The sequence below is a fragment of the Protopterus annectens genome, chromosome 4.part1 (assembly GCF_019279795.1).
Source record: "Protopterus annectens isolate FY-2018-M chromosome 4.part1, PAN1.0, whole genome shotgun sequence".
NCBI lineage: Eukaryota > Metazoa > Chordata > Ceratodontiformes > Protopteridae > Protopterus > Protopterus annectens.
In genome coordinates this window covers 117,025,418-117,045,219 of record NC_056734.1, presented here as the reverse complement: position 1 = coordinate 117,045,219, position 19,802 = coordinate 117,025,418, and positions in this window count along the sequence as shown.

Here is a 19,802-nt window from a genome sequence, read left to right as displayed (position 1 = left end):
AAGCACCGTTTAATTAATTAACAGTGACCACTGATGCATTTGTTTGTGTTTACAGGACTGGTGCTGTGTCAGAATAGGGATCAGTTTTTAGTGCATCCTGCCCTAATGCAATCCATAAGCAAATAGCACAAGACATTTCAACAAGAATTATATAATATCAACAAAATATAAAACATTATTCTTACACAGAAACTCGATCAGTCCAAATCAGTCCAACCAAGGAACTTCTCAAATATACCATTTATTAGACACACACAATTTGTAGACAAGTTGACCTGGCTCTTACCTTGAACTAAGTGGCAAATAAGGTTAAATGCCACTAGTTATCCTGGAATTAATGACCATATTAGTTTAGCCCCACTAACTAAAGTTAATATATATACTGGGCTAATCTGCCATAACATTTGTTTTTTTTATCATCATTTTGTTTTGTATTAATATTGTGTTGGATTAACAAATATTTTATTTATTTTTTTCATTTGTACTGATTTTATCTTTTTTATTTTTATATTTTTATTTTATGTAATATATATATTTTATTCATGGTTTGTTTTATATTATATTATATGTTAGGTATATGGGTGGTGGGATGGGTATGTGTCTTAATTTTAGGAGTAATTAAAATCAATCAACCTTGGTGGTGGTATAAAAGTGGGTGGTTTCATGATGAGTCTATAGTTCTGATGAAGTCTGTATAAGTTCAAGAGTTCTACCTAGGTGTTGGTGAAGTATCAACAAAATATAAAACATCAAAGGTAACATGAACTAATAAAAATAAATTATTATGGAAGTTGCAGAGAATAGCAGTTCAGCCATGTGAAAATTATCTGGGCTAATGACATCATAGACTACTGTTTTGGAACATATATGCTGTAGGTTTGCCATGGTTCTAATGATTATGAATTTACCATACCTTCTTTTATCAGGCAACATTATCTGTTTTATTCACGAAGTATAAACATGTAGCTACCTGACAAAAGATCAGAAGGTGAGAGGTAAAGATCATGGTTCAAAACCTTCCAGCTCTAGAATGTGGAACATTGCCAGTCATAATGTGGAACAAATGGGCAAACTCAGGAACACATGCTAACAGATTATTAACAACTTCAACTAGAAAGCTCACAGGATGTTTAAAATGTGTTACATTACACTTATTAAGCATTCTTTTGATGAATTAATATGATTCAGTATTATTTACCATGGATATCAGTTATTAAAAATGGGCGGCCACAGTGGTGCAACGGTTAGCGTTGTCACCTCACAGCAAGAGGTTTTCTGGTTCAATCCTGAGCTGGGGTGCCTTCTGTGTGGAGTCTGCATGTCCTCCCTGTGGTCGCATGGGTTTTCTCCGGGTGCTCTGGTTTCCCCCCATATCACAAAGACATGCTGTAGGTGGATTGGACACTCTAAATTGGCCCTAGGTGTGAGTGAGTGTGTGTGTGCCTTCTGTGGAAGGTTGGGTGCCAGGCTGGCAACTCGACACCATAAAACTCTACTGCCAATCATGAACGGACAGGTGATCCGCTGTGGCGACCCTTAACCAGAAAAAGCCAAAAATAAGAAGAAGATCAGTTATTAAAATTATTCTTAATACTGAATATGTGACAGATTCTTTCAATGTGGAGCAATAAGAAACATAGACATTTTAAGACTCAGAATGAGAAACATTCCTCATAATGAGGTATGCTTGAGATATAAGGTAGACACACTTACAATAGGACAGGATTTGTAGTAAATGTATGTGGATAATAAAAAATACATTTCTTGAATGAAAGGAATTCGTAGCATATTACTAGAGGTAAACATACAAATGAGAACAGAATGTAGAAAATGAAGTTTATATAACACTATCGGACATCTAACCAGAAACTAGACTATATTCCTAAAGTGCTCTACCTGGTCAACAAAAAGAATATAAAGAAATACAAAGCAAAGGGATGATGTTAGATTGTTTTCATTAAGTATGAGACTACTGTTGAAGTTCAGTCTGTAAGGGAGTAGATGAATTGTGTCTACAGTTATTGTACCAGATTATCTGGGGCTGCAGCACTGTGAATCGGTGTACCATTCTTTGCATACTAGACTTGTATTTAATTTGTGCATAGTTACATCTCATTAGTATATACTGAGAACGGCAGATGCCTTAGGACACAGCCATATGGAAGTCTTGTATTAGAGAGATGTGGTTCTGAGGGAACATTTTGACATGTCATTATTTGCTTTATTCATGTTATGTACTTGGTCACCTCTTCAAGTACTAAACAACTAACACACTAAGGCCTTCTACTTTAGTCATTTAACAAATATGTTCATAGGTGTATACTAGGCTAATGACCACTGGGATAAACCTAAGCATCTATTCCAAATCTCTAACAAGTTCTGGAACCCTTGGTAGTGTAAGCAGGAGCTTGGGAGATTAAATATTTACAATCAGGGGCCTGGAAGATGAACCATTTACAAGCTACCCATGTCCATTACAGGCATAGGTGCCAAATCAGGGGTGAATTTCCAGTTCCCCATCCAATTGTCCAAGTTACACTTGAATTGAGTTAGAGAGGAAATCTGCATCACATGGATAGAAAGCCTGTTCCACAGAAGGGGTAGTCTGTGGGATACATACCTATGTCTCCAGCAGGTCCTATTTATATCACAGGCAAGGTTTAGGTTTTTAGAACAGGTAATTCGGTGCTGTTTGTTTTTCCGATTTGCAGGAGGTTCATCGAGTGAGGTCTGACAATGCCTTGTATGCCAGGCATAAATCTTCCCTCAACTGTCTGTAGGAGACAGAATATAGGAATAAGGCTCTCAGGCAGTCTGTATACCTGATGTTATTTGCGCCCTGTATTCTTTTAGTGAGGAACCTGTGTGGACATACCAGTTGTTGGAGGCTCCTGTTTAGGTACATATCAAAATAGTTTATTATCTATTAAACAGAAAGCCTTGAAAAAATCCAGAAAGATACCTGCTATTTAGAGACCCTGGTCTGAGTTAGTAGAAACATATTCAATAAGCTTATTAATGTCTATGTGAGTTCCATGTTCCGATCTAAAGCCATTTTGTGATTGTGACAAATTATTATATTCTGTGAGGAGATTACAGATTTTTGGGTGTGCTCATTTTGTTTAATGTCTAAGCCAGACAACTAAGTGTATTTACAGGATGGCTATTCATGAAAATTTTGTCCATTACTACTTTTGGACAGTCAAATAATATTGGCTTTTCTCCAGTCATCTGGAGTGATGTCTTCTTTAATTTTCCATTAATAGCTATATTGTTGCTGTGTTATTACCAGTGAATATAAAGTTGGCAAGGAACAGCAATTAAACCATTATATGTTTATTATACAAGCTCAGCGAAATGAGAGAAAACAGACTAATGGAATACACAGACTTTTGCTGAAGTGATGTTACACTAGGGGAAGTTGTGTAGGTTTCAGTAGGAGAGCATTATATCTCCAACCATACATTGTCACCTTAAACTGGAATGGGGAATGAGTTGTTAAAGGAATGTGGGATCTATGGAAGTGAAGAAGGATAGATGATGTGCATTGGATAACAGATATGGTACCAAGGGTCTCCAGGTTGAATGTCAAGAGTGAAGAACTTGGAAATTAGATCATATGGTAGAACTTAGAAATTAGATCATATGGTATAGACTTAAAACAATACTGAGAGGAAGGATCATGGAGTGAAGAGACCTGAGAAACAAATGGATAACAGGAAAGGAGACAGATAGAGGAAGAGCAGTAGAACTTTTGCTGAAGGAAAGGGTAGTAGGTATACAAGAGGAAGAAGTTAAGATGAAGAGGATAATGCACTTTAAATTTGGGATTAATGAAGAGAAATCTATGAAGACAGAGACAAAATTGGATTAGAGAAATGCAGTTTACTTGATGAAAGGAGAAAGGAAATGGAAATCTCTTGCATGTAATTTGAACAATCAGATGGAAACATGCAGAAATAATACAGAAAATAACAGGAAATGAAGATGGGTACTCTGAGTAGATAATATGGACTACAGGTAGGTAAAAGACTACAGGAGAAATTTAATAAAGGCACAGGTAAAGAGAAAATAATGAATCCCATTAGGTATCTTACAGGGGGTAAGGCAGCTGGACTTGATGGTAATCTAGTAAACTTCTGTAAGTTAACAAGACTGTTAACAGGTAAGAGTATTTTAGGGGGCAGTAAGTGAAAGGATTTTACATAATATATGGAACAGACAGTCATAAGGGATTGCTAACAGAAAAAGAAAGAATAGGCTGTGCAAATTATGGGCTGAATTCCCTTACTAATGTGAATTCCAGCATGTTTACCAGAGTGCTCATGGCTGGAGGTCCTTCGCTGAATAATTGATGGCACTGATAAAGTCGGTGAATGTGACAAAAGAAAATGTTTTGGAGGGCATGGTGGTTTACTGACATAAAGAAAGTCTCTGTTTCATTTGTTCATAGTAATTGAATACATCAGTTTAAGGTGGAGGCTCACAGAATAGGTTCATAGATTTCATAGGTTCATAGGTTGGTACTAGGCTATCAGCCCTAGGGCCTATACAAGCCTAGCCATAACAATTCCCTGGCTATTTCTTCCCACACTATTTACTTTCCTGGACCCCTGTCTAGCAGGGTGACTGACGTGATCCCCGGGTTGAATTTCCTTTCTCCCATCCAATCGTCAAGGTTCCTTTTGAAGAGGGCCAAAGAGGCACTCTGCTTGACATGTATGGGCAATCTATTCCAGAGTCTGGGGAGTCTCTGGGTCAGGAACCTATCCCTCCAGCATGTTTTGTTTATTGTGATGACAAGGTTTAAATCCCTGGAGCTTGTGGCTCTGAGGGATTGGGATTTCTTTAAGTGTAGCATGTTCAACAGCTCTGGGTCTGACATGGCCTTGTATGTTAAGCAGAGATCGCCTCTGAGTAGACAATATGTGACAGAGTATAGCTGGAGTTTTTTAAGGCGGTCAGTGTAGGGCATCTACTTTAGGCCTGTGGTTCTTTTAGTGAGGTATTTCTGTGGCCTTTCCAGTTGTTGCAGATGTCTTGAGAGGTACAAACCAAACGGGGCATTGTATTCTATAATGGGTCTAATGAGGGATGAGTACAGTGGGACAATGACCTCCTTTTATCTGGGTGAAAAGCCCTTAGTGATGAGGTGTGCCATATAAAAGGATTTCCTGACTGTTGTGGCGATGTGTTTATCAAAGGTGAGACCACTGTCCACCTGTGTCCCTAAGTCTCTTATCACACTTTCGGTATTTCGTGTACTGCCACCTATATGGTAATTCATGGATACATGTTTTTTCCCATAGGGGATAACTATACATTTCTTGGCATTGAGCTTGAGCCCATGGCTCTGGCACCAAGCATCTGTTTCTGTAAGGCCCTTTTGTAGAGTATCCACATCATTTGGGGATTCAGTAATGGCTCCCAGTTTGCAGTCATCTGCGAACTTTGTTAGCCAGAGTCCCTTAGTGTTGGCCTGTACTTCAGAGAAGTAGATGCCAAACAAGAGCGGTCCCAGGACTGAACCCTGAGGTACTCCACTTGTCACTTGTCTGGAACTGGATTTGGAGTCAGCTACTTTTACAGTGTGGGTTCTATCAGTAAGCCAGTTAGCAACCCATTGGGTGATGTAGGGATTAATGCCCAGCTTAGTAAGTTTATCTACGATTCCAGAGTGGGGGATGGTGTCAAAGGCCTTGGCAAGGTCTAGATAGGCTGTGTGGACCACCTTACCCTTGTCCATGGCTCTGGAGACTGATTTGAAGAAGTCAATCAGGTTTAGGAGACAAGATCGGCCCTTCACGAACCCAAACTGGGTGGGGTCCAGTGTTTGAAGGTTACCAATGTCTTTGTTTATAAGTTCCATGATAATACACTCCATGGCCTTGCAGATAAGGCTCATCAGACTGATGGGATGGTAGTTTCTGGGATCCAAGGTGGATCCCCCCTTGTGGAGTGGGATAACTGTAGCTCTGTGCCACTCAGTGGGCAGGAAACCTGAGGTGAGGCTATGATTAAACATGACACTTAGGTGAGGTGCCAGTTCATACTGTAGTTCATGTAATACACAGCCCAGGATGTCATCTGGTCCCATGGATGTTGTATTCTTAGCTTTGGAGAGTGCGTTTTTTACCTGTGTGGCCATTATTACCAGAATTTGGCAATCTTCCGGTATTGAGATGGGCCATTTAGTGGGTGAGAGGAGGGTGAAGTTGGCACTGAATCGATCTGCCAGGATATTGGGAATATCCTTGGAATCAGTATATTTAATGCCATTCTGCTTTAGCTCAGAGCAGATCTGAGCATTGCCATTTAGATTCTTGACATAGTTACAGAATGCCTTGTGGTTGTCTTTGGAATCTTTGGCAATTTTATTTTCGTAACTAGCTTTGGAGGATTTTATGAGGGATCTCAGTTTCTTACTGAGGCTGGTAAGGGAGTTTTTTGCATCCTGGGATTTTCCTCTTTTCTGCAACAGTTTCTTCCTTTTGTTGTAAAGTTTGTTTATGGCAGGGGACCACCAAATTGGCTTCCTTTTTTGGATGAGAGCATCTTGGTTCCATTTGGGATGGCACGATTCATGCATGAGTGGATGTGCTCGTACAGTGCCTTAGTGTACGATTCAGCAGTTGAACTTTCAGTTCCCATCTGCATGGGTGTCATGAAGTTTGTCACTTCTGACTTGAGTAGCATGAAGTTGGCTTTGGAGAAGTTTTTTATGGAGGTTTCCTTACTGGGGGGTGGGATGTGGATGTTAAGGGTGATTAGCTTATGGTCAGATCTGACTAATGAGGGGGTGACCATAGGTGTGGAGCATCGATTTCCCATGTTGATAATGACCAGGTCTAGGATATTGGAGCCCTTGGTGGGACTATGGATTAGTTGATCCAGGGCGTTGGAATTTATGAATTCCAAGAACCGTTGGGCAAAGGTGTTGGTACATGAGTAGTTTTTCCAGTTAATGGCAGAGTAGTTAAAATCACCTAGTATTAGGGTGCTTGGTTCTATCTTAATATTTACAGTATGTTTAGAAAGGTGTAGTGAGAATCTTGGGGTATGGTGTGGGATCTGTAGCAAGCTACAATTTGGATTGCAGTCTTACCTAGTGTTAGTTGCACCTGGAAAATTTCAGATGCATTGTGTTGGACAACTAGCCTGGTGGTGTGAATATCCTTGGTGAATATTGACACTCCTCCACCTTTAGTGTTTCAGTCTTGGTTTGGTGGCCGAAAAGTGTGGTAAGAGTTGTAGCCTGGTATTGCAGGGGTGCTCTCTGGAGCCTTGAACCAGGTCTCAGTTACTGTACAGATATCGATGTTCTCCATTTTTAGGAGTGCCTCGAGAGAGTGCATTTTGAGGTTTAGACTTCTAGCATTGAGTAGCATTACCTTCAGATTTTGCATGCTTGTACCTGTTACAGTGGTGGTTTTGTCCTTTGAACTTTGCCTAAAAAAGGCACTATAGGGGTGGCAAGAGCCTTAGCCAGTAACCTGAATCCCAGGGGCGACAGGTGCAGACCATCTCTGGCAAAGCATTGTGGTCTGTTGATCATGTTGTCCCAGGAAGACAGATACTGGATCCCCTTTGACACCAGAAGCTTAGCCAATTGTTGAAGTCATTCATTTTGTTAAGGGCCTCTGCATATGTGGATTTAGCGTTGCTATATGTGGGTGTTGGCGGTGTGGGTTTAGAAGGGCTATGTGTTGCTTGAGGTGTAGTGCAGTGTTAACCTTCTCCTCTTGACTGTCTAGCACAATCTTGGGTGGAGAGAGCTTTGCTTCCATTTTGGCTATGTAAGTGCATCTCTCACAGGTTGTAGCATTGGGTGGTAGGAGGAGAGGGTTGTCTGTGTACATGAGGCAATTGCTGCATTGCCCCAGTATGCCCAGATTCACCAGGTGGACAGGAGAAATCACAGGAAGCTGGCCCTTGGACATGCCTGGTTTGGTGCTTTTTTTTTTGTAAAGTACAGGAGCTGTTTACCCTTACCTTAGCAAGGTACTTTGCAATTATAGGCTGTTTAGTGCCTACTATTAATTTCTCCTTATTAACAAGGAGAGTTGAGTGCTTGTATCCGTTTAAGGCCTCCTAGTGCTTTCCAGCAGGTATTAGAGCAAGTGCTAGTCACAGGGATGCTTAAAGGTAAGATGAAAAAAAAAATGCACACTGCAGTGTGCACTAGAGAAGTTAGATGTGAAAGTAGGTAACTTAAGTTTTACCTGTTTAAAAAGTTAAGGTTTAGTGGAGAGTTACTATTTTTAAAACAGCAAGATGGATTGAAAGGGGTGGTCACTTTTGTATTCTGGTACTATGGAATACAGTAGGATGGCCAATAAATTTAAATAGTTGAAGGGGAGGGATTTCAAAAATGCTGATTTTGTGATTACTCACACAAGCCAGGGAAAGTAGAGAGGAAATGAGATATATGGTCAGATTAACATAAGAGGCAGGCAACTAGAAAGACAGTGGTATTTAACAAGACAACTGTAACCAGGTGGGAGGGCGGGAAAAAAATTCTGCCTGACTCAGAAGAGACAGAGCTGTGGTCTCTTCTGAAGTTTTTATATGCTGTTAAAGCAGAATGCAAGTAAAACACAAGGTAAAGAAAACAAACCACAGTATTCAAAATATAGAAAGGCAATAAAGTAATACAAAATACAAAAAATAAAAGCAAATTAACCTTTCCTTCACATGTTTAGGTGATATAATCAGGTGGCAGGCTGATAAGAGAAACATATGGACTTTTGCCTGAAAGAGTTCATCTAGAGACAGGTGCTAAGAGAAGGCTGCCTACTGTGACTGTTTTATTTTTTTGTTAGCACTGAATGTCCTGGTAAAAAGAGTGAGTGAAGGATTGTAGAAATGATGGAAGGATGCACCTCTCATTTACTTGCAGATGAATGCATGCTTCTCCTCATGTTTGTTAGGATATACTTCCTGATACCCTAAGGATCTTTGAAGCATTTGGCTTGGAGTCATGACTAGAAAATCTTTCTAAAATGTGATTATTATGACAGTTGCTTGTGCTAAATGAGAGAACTGGGTGCTCCAATCATGAAAAGAAACCTCAAGCTGAAGATCTTCTTTAGAGACAATGCAGTGAATCATAAAGGAGGGGATAAGATAAGACCTACAAACAACAGTGTGGGCAGTTGAAGCAGAAGAGTTAACTCTCTGACATAAATAATTTTAGTGATAAGAATGATGACTGTACTGTGGGTATTGTATATATTGAGGAATATCCCAGTTCTCCTGAGAGATAGGTTGTAGGAAGTGGGACAAAAATTATGAGACAAGCTGTATGGAATGAATGAGGACTAAGAATAAACTGGATAGAGATTCCGGACAAAAATAAAACAGGATGGAGGATGAGATATGTTGGAAATACTAAAATATGTGGTGACAAGCCAGAGGATTTGAAAAGATGGGGCCAGACCATTATGGAGGTAGAAGTATCAAACTGTGAGAAAAGAACAATGCGTCTGGAGTCAGAACGTGAAGAAGTAGTGTCCACAATGGAAAATGGAGGAGCATTATATTGGGAGGTATAAGAAAGAGAAAGCAGAGAAAGCAGGGTGGGACTGGTAGAAGAATGCTATTAAATCTCATGGAAAAGGCAAGGGATAAAAACATCCAGTGGAAATGGACAAGGCCAGAATCGATCCAAACAGAGGAGCTGATGAAAAGGCTAGGAAAGTAAGGAGTCTACAACCTTCAAGGAAATGAGACCAACAATGGAAATTTAAGAAAGGAAACTGGTTGTGTTATGAGACAGTAAAAAGCCTAGTGAGGATTAATATTAGAGAGCAGGATGAAAATAAATAGATGACATGCAGGATGGAATCATGGTTTGCACAAAAAAGGCATAATGGGATGATTTATAAAGACCTAGGAAGTAAAAGTGCTTTGATTGTACAGAAGCTCTCCTTCCTTCTAGTCACCATTTTGAACATGTGATATTCCAGTGTTTCTATGCACCAAACCCTCTCTGTCTTACTTTTGACTGTCTCTTTCCCCCAACTATAACACTGAACTGGCATCAATCAAACCATCATTGTCCAGCAAACAACATCCAACACTGATGTTTACCCTAATAAGGACCACAAGAGGGGCATATTAATAATGTATGTTATTTACTGTCATGTCCAACATAGCTATCCTATTCCTCTGTAATAAATAGGGATGGGTCTTCTGCAGGGAACATGTACTCCCATTAGAACTACAAGTTTCCCTGGTAATTTCCTTTATACTGAAAGACATGGCATTCTCTTGAGCTCCCATCCTTCTTGTCTATTCTATGCTATATCCCAGTTCTCCTGAGAGATAGGTTGTAGGAAGTGGGACAAAAATTATGAGACAAGCTGTATGGAATGAATGAGGACTAAGAATAAACTGGATAGAGATTCCGGACAAAAATAAAACAGGATGGAGGATGAGATATGTTGGAAATACTAAAATATGTGGTGACAAGCCAGAGGATTTGAAAAGATGGGGCCAGACCATTATGGAGGTAGAAGTATCAAACTGTGAGAAAAGAACAATGCGTCTGGAGTCAGAACGTGAAGACGTAGTGTCCACAATGGAAAATGGAGGAGCATTATATTGGGAGGTATAAGAAAGAGAAAGCAGAGAAAGCAGGGTGGGACTGGTAGAAGAATGCTATTAAATCTCATGGAAAAGGCAAGGGATAAAAACATCCGGTGGAAATGGACAAGGCCAGAAGAGATCCAAACAGAGGAGCTGATGAAAAGGCTAGGAAAGTAAGGAGTCTACAACCTTCAAGGAAATGAGACCAACAATGGAAATTTAAGAAAGGAAACTGGTTGTGTTATGAGACAGTAAAAAGCCTAGTGAGGATTAATATTAGAGAGCAGGATGAAAATAAATAGATGACATGCAGGATGGAATCATGGTTTGCACAAAAAAGGCATAATGGGATGATTTATAAAGACCTAGGAAGTAAAAGTGCTTTGATTGTACAGAAGCTCTCCTTCCTTCTAGTCACCATTTTGAACATGTGATATTCCAGTGTTTCTATGCACCAAACCCTCTCTGTCTTACTTTTGACTATCTCTTTCCCCCAACTATAACACTGAACCGGCATCAATCAAACCATCATTGTCCAGCAAACAACATCCAACACTGATGTTTACCACAAGAGGGGCATATTAATAATGTATGTTATTTACTGTCATGTCCAACATAGCTATCCTATTCCTCTGTAATAAATAGGGATGGGTCTTCTGCAGGGAACATGTACTCCCATTAGAACTACAAGTTTCCCTGGTAATTTCCTTTATACTGAAAGACATGGCATTCTCTTGAGCTCCCATCCTTCTTGTCTATTCTGTGCTATATCAATACTCCAAAAATCCTCCCCCATTTTACCTACCATATCATACTTTACCTTACTTGCTCTTTGCTGCAGTATAAATCTGTCTGACTTCTCCTATAACTTCCAATGCATTCACTGCCTGTAACATGTAAATAGTGACCTTTCCCTTACTGAAACATAACAAAAATAATAAACATTAGTACTTAGTATTGCTTTAGACAGGTGTTTCTACACCTAAACCGTAACCCACAAACAACTGTACAACCCGTAACATTGAAGGAGAGTTGAGTGCTTGTATCCGTTTAAGGCCTCCTAGTGCTTTCCAGCAGGTATTAGAGCAAGTGCTAGTCACAGGGATGCTTAAAGGTAAGATGAAAAAGTGCACACTGCAGTGTGCACTAGAGAAGTTAAATGTGAAAGCAGGTAACTTAAGTTTTACCTGTTTAAAAAGTTAGGGTTTAGTGGAGAGTTACTATTTTTAAAACAGCAAGATGGATTGAAAGGGGTGGTCACTTTTGTATTCTGGTACTATGGAATACAGTAGGATGGCCAATAAATTTAAATAGTTGAAGGGGAGGGATTTCAAAAATGCTGATTTTGTGATTACACACACAAGCCAGGGAAAGTAGAGAGGAAATGAGATATATGGTCAGATTAACATAAGAGGCAGGCAACTAGAAAGACAGTGTATTTAACAAGACAACTGTAACCGGGTGTGAGGGCGGGAAAAAAATTCTGCCTGACTCAGAAGAGACAGAGCTGTGGTCTCTTCTGAAGTTTTAATATGTTGTTAAAGCAGAATGCAAGTAAAACACAAGGTAAAGAAAACAAACCACAGTATTCAAAATATAGAAAGGCAATAAAGTAATACAAAATACAAAAAATAAAAGCAAATTAACCTTTCCTTCACATGTTTAGGTGATATAATCAGGTGGCAGGCTGATAAGAGAAACATATGGACTTTTGCCTGAAAGAGTTCATTTAGAGACAGGTGCTAAGAGAAGGCTGCCTACTGTGACTGTTTTATTTTTTTGTTAGCACTGAATGTCCTGGTAAAAAGAGTGAGTGAAGGATTGTAGAAATGATGGAAGGATGCACCTCTCATTTACTTGCAGATGAATGCATGCTTCTCCTCATGTTTGTTAGGATATAGTTCCTGATACCCTAAGGATCTTTGAAGCATTTGGCTTGGAGTCATGACTAGAAAATCTTTCTAAAATGTGATTATTATGACAGTTGCTCGTGCTAAATGAGAGAACTGGGTGCTCCAATCATGAAAGGAAACCTCAAGCTGAAGATCTTCTTTAGAGACAATACAGTGAATCATAAAGGAGGGGATAAGATAAGACCTACAAACAACAGTGTGGGCAGTTGAAGCAGAAGAGTTAACTCTCTGACATAAATAATTTTAGTGATAAGAATGATGACTGTACTGTGGGTATTGTATATATTGAGGAATATCCCAGTTCTCCTGAGAGATAGGTTGTAGGAAGTGGGACAAAAATTATGAGACAAGCTGTATGGAATGAATGAGGACTAAGAATAAACTGGATAGAGATTCCGGACAAAAATAAAACAGGATGGAGGATGAGATATGTTGGGAATACTAAAATATGTGGAGACAAGCCAGAGGATTTGAAAAGATGGGGCCAGACCATTATGGAGGTAGAAGTATCAAACTGTGAGAAAAGAACAATGCGTCTGGAGTCAGAAGTGAAGAAGTAGTGTCCACAATGGAAAATGGAGGAGCATTATATTGGGAGGTATAAGAAAGAGAAAGCAGAGAAAGCAGGGTGGGACTGGTAGAAGAATGCTATTAAATCTCATGGAAAAGGCAAGGGATAAAAACATCCAGTGGAAATGGACAAGGCCAGAAGAGATCCAAACAGAGGAGCTGATGAAAAGGCTAGGAAAGTAAGGAGTCTACAACCTTCAAGGAAATGAGACCAACAATGGAAATTTAAGAAAGGAAACTGGTTGTGTTATGAGACAGTAAAACGCCTAGTGAGGATTAATATTAGAGAGCAGGATGAAAATAAATAGATGACATGCAGGATGGAATCATGGTTTGCACAAAAAAAGGCATAATGGGATGATTTATAAAGACCTAGGAAGTAAAAGTGCTTTGATTGTACAGAAGCTCTCCTTCCTTCTAGTCACCATTTTGAACATGTGATATTCCAGTGTTTCTATGCACCAAATCCTCTCTGTCTTACTTTTGACTGTCTCTTTCCCCCAACTATAACACTGAACTGGCATCAATCAAACCATCATTGTCCAGCAAACAACATCCAACACACTGATGTTTATTTATTTATTATTTATTTATTTTATTTTACATTTGTTGACCGGGATAATCCGACTGGATACATGTCCATTTTCAGCGGAGGCCCGGGGAGAAAAGCTCCACATGTACAAATATTATTATACATAAGGTTTACATTATTACATAGGAAAATACAATTGTTATCTAAGACAATGAGTAGAGAAGACAGCAGTACTTACAAGCAGAACAAATATCTCAAATACAATTCGAATGGCCTCATTGCAGAGGTAAATAAGGTCTCAGTTGATACAAAGGGAGGAGAAATAAAAGGTGGATAGATCAGGTAGAAAGAAGGGTCATGATATATACCATGAGAATAAGTTGAAAGAAGAGAAGAGAGAGATAATAGCAGAATTAGAGGGAGTTAATCCAGGAATGAGGATTGGCAGAGCCAGTGGGACTTAAAATATTGAAGTAGACTTTTTTTAAAGTGGGATAGAGAGGTAACGGTGGTAATACTAGATGGAAGAGAGTTCCAAGTTTTGGCAGTGACGTTAGCAAATAGAGCATCACCTCCTGTATTATAGGATTTGACATTTTGAAAAAGAAGCCTATTTGAGGAGCGTAGGCTATTTAGGTTGGTATATGGTGTGATTAGGCACTTTAGTGCAGGAGCTTTGTCCGGGTGTTTAAGTATTTTAAATGCCTCAATAAGTTGGTTTTGCTGAAGGAGGTTTGGGAGTTCTATCCATCCAAGGGCATTTAGGTTATTACAGTGGTGCGTTCTATGTGGAGTGCCAGTTGCAAATCTGGCAATATGATTATACGAACATGAGAGTTTATTAAGCTCGGTTTTATTAAGCTTGGTGAACACTGGGGATGCATATAAAAGTGTGGATAGTAAATGAGTACGGGCAATGGTTGTTTTTGTCATTGGTGTTAGAAAGGCTTTGATTCTATATAGTGACCCTAATTTCTTGTTCACGGTTTTAATAGTAAGATTAATATGTGTATCATATCTAAGTTTATTGTCTATGGTAACTCCTAGTAGCTTGGTATGGGGGTCGGGTGTGATAACTGTCCCATTGTTTGATTGTATGGTAAAGGCAGTAAAGGGAAGTTTTTGGGTTGGATGAAAAAGTAGCAGTTTGGTTTTTTTTGGATTAAGAAGTAGTTGTCGTCCTGATAGCCAGTTTTCAACAGCTGTGAAGCAGGACTGGGTTTTGGCTAGTAGATTATCTAGAGATGTGTCAGAGCAGACTAAAGTCGAATCATCGGCATATTGTATACAGGTTGCCTCAGGGATGGCTTTATGTAGGTCATTAATAAAAACTGAAAAAAGAAGTGGGCCCAGTATGGACCCTTGTGGAACCCTTATGGTATTAGGTAGGAGATTAGAGAGTTGATTGTCCCAGAGTATGGCTTGTTTCCTATCCGAGAGGTAAGCACGGAACCAGCCTAAGGTTAGGTTGTCAAGTTGTAAGGTTTTTAGGGTATTATGAAGTAGTTGGTGGTTGACCATGTCGAAGGCTTTTGAGAGATCCAGAAAGAGAGCAGATGATATTTTTTTGTTATTACGGTTTCGATTAATTGTATCCATAAAAGAGAGTAGGGCAGTAGTTGTACTGTGGTTAGGTCTAAATCCATGTTGTGAGTTGGTCAGTAGATTATTCTGGATAAGATAGTGAAGGAGTTGCTTGTGTATACATTTTTCCATAATTTTGCCCAGAGGGGACATTATGGCTATTGGCCTATAGTTTGATAGTTCAGTGGAATTACCCCCCTTATGAAGTGGTATGACGTGGGATATTTTCCAAATTACGGGGATGTTAGATTCAATGATGGTGCGATTAATTAGAATGGATATGGGGTAGGCTATGACATCTGAAGCTTTCTGTAAGTATTTGGCTGGGAGGAGGTCAGCAGAGAGGGTAGTAGGTTTAAGCTTTTGAAGTAAGGATCTTATAGTAGAAGTGGAGACTGGTTGTAGATTGAAATTGGGTCTAGTTTCTGGACTGTATTCATTCACAGGACAGCAGGTAGCTGATAGTTGGTTAGCTAAGGTTTGAATAGTGTTTGTGAAAAAAGAGTTAAAGGTGTTGGCTACTTCAATTGGGGTTTTATCAGATACCAGTTCTGGGGTAGGAGTGGAGGATTTGCCTGGGTGTAGAAGATTATTAAGACCTGCCCAAATTTTTTTAGGGTTATTTTGGTGTTTGTTTTGTAGTTGGCAGTAATAATTTTTTTTGTCAGCTAGTACAGATTTTTTTGTTGCATTTCTTAGCTGCTGAAATAGGATGTGGTCTTGGGGTGATTTGGTAGCTCGCCATTTATCCCATGATTTGTTTCTATTTTTCATTTTAGCTTTAGTTTCATTTGTAAGCCAGGGTGCAATGTTTGTTTTAGTTTTGATTAATCTTTTAGGAGCATGATTATCGAGTATGGCTAGGAAGGTAGTATTAAATTTAGATACTGCCTCCTCTAGGGGGAGATACTTTAGTATTGTCCAGTTACATGATCTGAGTTCTTCTTGAAATTTTGAAAGGTCGAATTGCTTCTTGTTTCTAATTGACCTGTACATAGGAGTTGTAGGGAGGCCTGTTTTATTTTTCTTTATATATGTGATGAGGTGATCGCTTAGGTAATTTGCAGCGGTCCCGGCCTTATATGTTTGTGGTTGGCTATTTATTAGGATCCAATCTAAAATACTTTCTTTTTGGTTGTTATTTCCAATTCTGGTGGATGTATTTATGATCTGGGTAAACCCATGAAGGTTAATGTGGATGGGGTTGGTTTCTGAGGAGCATAGGTTCCAATCAATGTTGACGTCACCCATGATAATGGTTTCTTGGGGTAGTTATTAGATATCCAGTTTAGTATATTTTCTAGTGTATCCACATTGTTCCCAGGAGGGATGTACACTGTGATTAGATTTATACTTTTTTCTTTATTTAGTTGTAGTTTTAGAGCAAGTATTTCCACATTAGAGATTTGGGGTGGTTGCTTGGTGTTGAAGGTAACATTTAGATTGCTGTTATAGAGCACAATAATACCACCACCCTTTCTTTTTATATGGTCGACCCTGTGTATATTATATCCGGGTGGTAGGATTTCATTATCTTTGGTTCCTGGTTTTAGCCAAGTTTCTGTTACACATATTATATCTGGAAGGTGAGTGGCTAGGAGGGCATGTAGGTTAGATACTTTGTTATTAATACTTCTAATATTTAAGTGATAAATCTGGAGGGAATTGGATGACTTTGGCAAGGGTGACGGGCAGTTTGGATTGGTAATAGTTGCAGGGCCAGGATTAGGGTGGATATCTCCATCTTTAGTGGTGTTTCTACTGAGGTACTCTAATAGTCTAGTTAGCTTTAGTAATAGCTTCTGATTTTGTCTGGATTTGGGGTGATTTTGATTGAGTTTGAAGTGGTAGTGGTGGATAGAATTAGGAGTTTTGCCACCTAACTGTTGGGAATTAGGTTTATTACTAAGTTTTACTGGGGGAGTGTTAGTACGACCTCTAGGGTAGTAATGCCCTGAATATGGCTGGTCTTCATATTTGGTAATTAGGTATGTGATCGTTATAATTGGAATGATAAGAAATATAATTTTTAATATTGCCTTCCAATTAGAGGGTCGAGTGGGTTGCATTATTTAAGTAGTGAGCTGTAAAATTGTGATATGGGCGTGAGTAATGTAAATTAAAGTATATAGAGGGGGTGGGGAAAGGAAAGAAATTATAGGACAAGGTGTGGTTAGGAGATAATAAGGGGGAGTGGTCACTTAGCTATAAATGTAGGGGTACTGGGGGCGGGTGGGATATGGGGGCAGGGTGGGGCGCAGAGCGAGCCCAAGCGCAGCGAGGGCGAGCGGAGCGGGGATTATCCAGTTCCAATGTTTCCTAATGGCAGGTATTTAAAGGCGAGTACTTATGGTAGTTAGCACTTTAATAATACAATTAATAATAATAATAATAATTCAATAGTGTGAAGATACAGAGAGACAGTACAGTAATTAATCTGTTTTCTTTTTATGTGAGTTTTATTTAAATAATTTTAAATATATCCAATCTATGTGTTTGGGAGTTATATGGGATGCTATCCTTTTATTGAATCCAGTACGCTAGCTAGCATAATAATAAGCTTTGAGCATTAAAAGATAGTCGACAGTAGCTTCTTTTCCTTAGGAAGCTTAACTTGGGTTTAGAGTAGTACCTTAAATTAACTTTGTACCCAGATATGATGTTGAAGTATGATTAACACTTGCTCTCTATAGTTGTAGAGTGCAGCAAAGGGTCAGCACTTGCTTTTTTTAAATGTTCTGGTCAAACGACTCACTTTGAAGGAGAGGTAGATTAGAATGAAGTTGGGGGGTAAGTAAGGACGGAGCCTAAGAGAAAAATACAGAATACATAGACAGAGTTGGCATTAGCTCATAAAAGCAGTAGTGAAGTATGCAGCACAGTTGTCAGTAATTAGCTATGTTAACTCTAATGTTCAAAATACACTGATTATACCTTTGATTAAGCACCATATATCTTTAACTGATGATATACTGAGGTATGCCAAAATATTAGCAAAGCAAATCAAGACAGGTTTGTATAGGCGCGCTAAGGCCAATAGTAAAAACGCTTATCAAACAGACCTTCAGTAGCAAGCAATTCAAGACAGTTTTGTTAAGGCACACTATGGCCAGTAGTAAAAACCCCAATAAATGGCCCTAAGTCATAGTATATATTATAGCAACAGAATCTATTGACTTTTAGTTACAAGTAATTTGGCACTATATAGTAAAAACCCCTAATTTACTTCGTAGTCTCACTCAATTCTAAACTACACGCTGTTCTACAAGCACGCTGGTAATTACAGTGCACAACAAGTAAAGGGTTTGTCGCAATATAAATACAGTCTACAGAATTGCAATACAGTTTATAAAAATCAGCAGAAAATAAGCACCAAGGGTAGTCGCTGGTCGTCGATAACAAGTAGTACAATCTTTCGATGCACAATTAACAAGTTACTACATACCCAATGTTAGGAAGCTTCCCGACTGGATTCAAGAAAACACAGCAGATGTTTGAAAATGGCGCTACTTGAGGGATTATAAGTAACCTCGTGTGCATCAGAGGTAGGGGGTGGGGTAGATATATAGAATAACAATGAAGTGAACTACCCTCACTTATCACGGGCTATGCAGGAGTTTTAACAAGCATTAACTGAAAAAACAGAGCCACAACTTATCCAGTTCCAATGTTTCCTAATGGCAGGGATTTAAAGGCGAGTACTTATGGTAGTTAGCGCTTTAATAATACTATGCAATAGTGTGAAGATACAGAGAGACAGTTCAGTAGTTAATCTGTTTTCTTTTTTATGGGAGTTTTATTCAAATAATTTTAAATATATCCAATCTATGTGTTTGGGAGTAATATGGGATGCTATCCTTTTATTGAATCCAGTACGCTAGCTAGCATAATGATAAGCTTTGAGCATTAAAAATAGTCGACAGTAGCTTCTTTTCCTTAGGAAGCTTAACTTAGGTTTAGAGTAGTACCTTAAATTAACTTTGTACCCAGATATGATGTTGAAGTATGACTAACACTTGCTCTCTATAGTTGTAGAGTGCAGCAAAGGGTCAGCACTTGCTTTTTTTAAATGTTCTGGTCAAGCGACTCACTTTGAAGGAGAGGTAGAGTAGAATGAAGTTGGGGGGTAAGTAAGGACAGAGCCTTAAATTAACTTTGTACCCAGATATGATGTTGAAGTATGATTAACACTTGCTCTCTATAGTTGTAGAGTGCAGCAAAGGGTCAGCACTTGCTTTTTTTAAATGTTCTGGTCAAGCGACTCACTTTGAAGGAGAGGTAGAGTAGAATGAAGTTGGGGGGTAAGTAAGGACGGAGCCTTAAATTAACTTTGTACCCAGATATGATGTTGAAGTATGATTAACACTTGCTCTCTATAGTTGTAGAGTGCAGCAAAGGGTCAGCACTTGCTTTTTTTAAATGTTCTGGTCAAGCGACTCACTTTGAAGGAGAGGTAGAGTAGAATGAAGTTGGGGGGTAAGTAAGGACGGAGCCCCATTTTTAGTTTACCCTAATAAGGACCACAAGAGAGGCATATTAATAATGTATGTTATTTACTGTCATGTCCAACATAGCTATCCTATTCCTCTGTAATAAATAGGGATGGGTCTTCT